Genomic DNA, 3191 nt, shown 5'->3' with positions numbered 1-3191 from the left:
TTTCGTTAAGGGAACAAATACTTTCGCTTCTTTTTGCATTTCAATTATCGAAATTCAGAGCCGTTAAATTGTACTAAAGGTTAACTTGTTGACGCGCATTAATCTCTGCTGAATCCCAGATACTCAGACTACAAGTAATACGTGATCTCTCTCTCTCTCGCTCTATCTGTGTTTCTGTCTCTGTCTCTCTCTCTCTCTCTCGCTCTATCTGTGTGTCTCTCTCTCTCTCTCTCTCTCTCTCTCTCTCTCTCTCTCTCTCGCTCTCACTCCCAACCCCTTTCTCTCTCCGTCTCTCTCTCGCTCCCACTCCCAACCCCTTTCTCTCTTTTTTTTTTTTTTTTTTTACAAACACAGAACACACTCACAGACAGACCGCCCGCACACGCAACACACGCGACATAAATTTCGCCCTCACAATTAACCTTGGAACGACTTTCTCGCTGCCGCGCGCTGCAGCAGCAGCAGGTACCCGGCGCATTACGCGCGAGGATAAACTGATCTCCGCGCATGACATGTAAGCTACTTTCGCCACTTTCGCCGTCGACGGGAAGTAGGTCCATGTGCGAGTGACCGTCGTGTCGTGTGCTTCCTCTGTCTCCAGTGAGCGTCAGCGCGGGGAGGGAAGCTGCCGCCGCTGCTTAAAATGCAACACGCGTGACACGTCGCCCGTCCAGACGGCACGCGCGGCGGAGGTGATGGAAGAACCCGCGCGCAGAGGCGGGAAGAAATGCCAACAAAAACAACAAAATCAACAAGAACCACAACAACAACAAGGACTGGGACACGCATGCGGACGCGAGGGCTACGAGCACGAGCGACTGAGACGCCGATCCGCTTCCACAGGTGATCGGAGCGCATTATCGTTCCCAGATAGCGCGGACAAATACGCACGGAGGTAGAGCGCCAGAGAGGAGAGGAGAGAGCGAGAGAGCGAGAGAGAGACGGAGGTGGGGGGACGTTTGGGCACGACGCAAACCCAAGCAAGGGGCACTGCGCGTGTGTTTGTGTGCCTGTGTGTGCGTGTGTGCGTGGGTCTCTGAGTTGGCGCGTGTGTGAGTGTGTGTGTGTGTGTGTGTGTGTGTGCCGAGAAGCGTTGCCCTTTTTTTGTTGGGGGGGGGGAGGTGGGGTGGGGGTGGTGGTGTTGGAGAAAGATGACCGTAGTGCCGGGGGAGAACCTGGACGAGACTGTGGCACTTGCAGCCCTGTCCCACGACGTGTACCGGCCCGAGAGCGCAGGGGACCAGGAGTGCTGCGAGCGGGTGGTGGTGAACATCTCCGGCCTGCGCTTCGAGACCCAGCTGCGCACCCTGGCGCAGTTCCCCGCCACCCTGCTGGGCGACCCGCGCAAGCGGATGCGCTTCTTCGACCCGCTGCGCAACGAGTACTTCTTCGACCGCAACCGGCCCAGCTTCGACGCCATCCTCTACTACTACCAGTCGGGCGGGCGCCTGCGGCGGCCCGTCAACGTGCCCGTGGACATCTTCATGGAGGAGATCAAGTTCTACGAGCTGGGCGAGGACGTGATCGAGAACTTCAAGGAGGACGAGGGCTTCATCAAGGAGGAGGAGCGCCCGCTGCCCGACCACGAGTTCCAGCGGCAGGTGTGGCTCCTGTTCGAGTACCCGGAGAGCTCGGGCCCCGCGCGGGCCATCGCCATCGTGTCCGTCATGGTCATCCTCATCTCCATCGTCATCTTCTGCCTGGAGACGCTGCCCGAGTTCCGGGAGGACTCCGGGAGGACGGGCGGCGGCGGCGGGTGACGACGGCGACCGGGCCCTGGCGCTGAACGGCACGGCGGGACGCGGCGGCGGCGGCGGCGGCGGCAAGAAGCCCAACCCCTTCACGGACCCCTTCTTCATCGTGGAGACGCTGTGCATCATCTGGTTCTCCTTCGAGCTGCTGGTGCGCTTCCTGGCGTGCCCCAGCAAGGCGGCGTTCTTCAAGAACATCATGAACACCATCGACATCGTGGCCATCATGCCCTACTTCATCACGCTGGGCCTGGAGCTGGCCGAGCACCAGGGCAACGGCCAGCAGGCCATGTCCCTGGCCATCCTGCGGGTCATCCGGCTGGTGAGGGTCTTCCGCATCTTCAAGCTCTCGCGCCACTCCAAGGGGCTCCAGATCCTCGGGAAGACGCTGCAGGCCAGCATGCGGGAGCTGGGCCTGCTCATCTTCTTCCTGTTCATCGGCGTCATCCTCTTCTCCAGCGCCGTGTACTTCGCCGAGACGGACGACCCGCACTCGGGCTTCAGCAGCATCCCCGACGCCTTCTGGTGGGCGGTGGTGTCCATGACGACGGTGGGCTACGGCGACATGTGCCCGGTGACCATCGGCGGCAAGATCGTGGGCTCGCTGTGCGCCATCGCCGGCGTGCTGACCATCGCGCTGCCCGTGCCGGTCATCGTGTCCAACTTCAACTACTTCTACCACCGCGAGACGGAGGGCGAGGAGCAGTTCCGCTACACGCACGTGACCTGCGGGCAGCAGCAGCAGCAGCAGCAGCAGCTGCTGCCCGGCTTCGGGGAGCTGAAGAGGAGCGACAGCGGGCCGTCGCTGTGCAAGTCGGACTACAGCGACGACAGCGAGGAGGCGCGCAGCGAGGACGCCGCGTCCGTCAAGTACACCAACTGCAGCCCGCAGAAGGTCACCTACTCGGCCAAGCTCACCACCGTGTGACGGTGTGCGTTGGAGTATGCGTGCGTGTTTTTTTTTTTTTTTTTTTTTGCGGGGGGTGGGTTTGGGGGTTTGGGGGGAGATGGAGATGGAGAGAGAGAGAGACGCGCTTCTTCCTGTCCAGTGGGGGTATCGCGCTGAGTCCTTGTCGACCCGCGTGCTTTCCGCTGGGAGTACAGGCATGCTTTACATTTCTCTGGCGTCACCCCCGAAACACGAATTGAACCGAGTTGTGTGGTAGAGTGTCACACACATGGACGATTCCTAATCGAAGACTCTCTTCCTACCCCAGAACAGTCTTCCATCATGTGCACCGTTGTTATTATAATTATTATAATTATCACCGTTGAAGGGACAAAAAAAAAAAAAAAAATGCAGCGCTTCGAAGTTATCGTCAGCTTAGGCCTATTGTAGCACTTTATCGACGTATCCTTAGTAATGTCATTTGTAATTTAAATGTAATTTATTGCCCTAAAATCCAAGGGTAGGGGTATCAGAGTTTACATTTGTCTTGT

The 3191-nt window shown here is 58.5% G+C and overlaps 1 pseudogene across 1 annotated transcript; it reads left to right on the top strand.

The window, feature by feature from the left end:
• Positions 1–714: 714 nt before the first annotated feature.
• LOC311371261 (shaker-related potassium channel tsha2 pseudogene) lies at positions 715–2679 on the top strand (annotated as a pseudogene). The gene has a single exon. The product of its transcript is annotated as a shaker-related potassium channel tsha2 pseudogene (transcript).
• Positions 2680–3191: the final 512 nt, after the last annotated feature.

The sequence above is a fragment of the Micromesistius poutassou genome, assembly GCF_964030765.1.
Source record: "Micromesistius poutassou genome assembly, contig: SCAFFOLD_1205, whole genome shotgun sequence".
In the NCBI taxonomy this organism is placed as follows: Eukaryota; Metazoa; Chordata; class Actinopteri; order Gadiformes; family Gadidae; genus Micromesistius; species Micromesistius poutassou.
The sequence above is the reverse complement of the archived record's forward strand: the minus strand, read 5'-3'. Positions and strand labels throughout refer to the sequence as shown.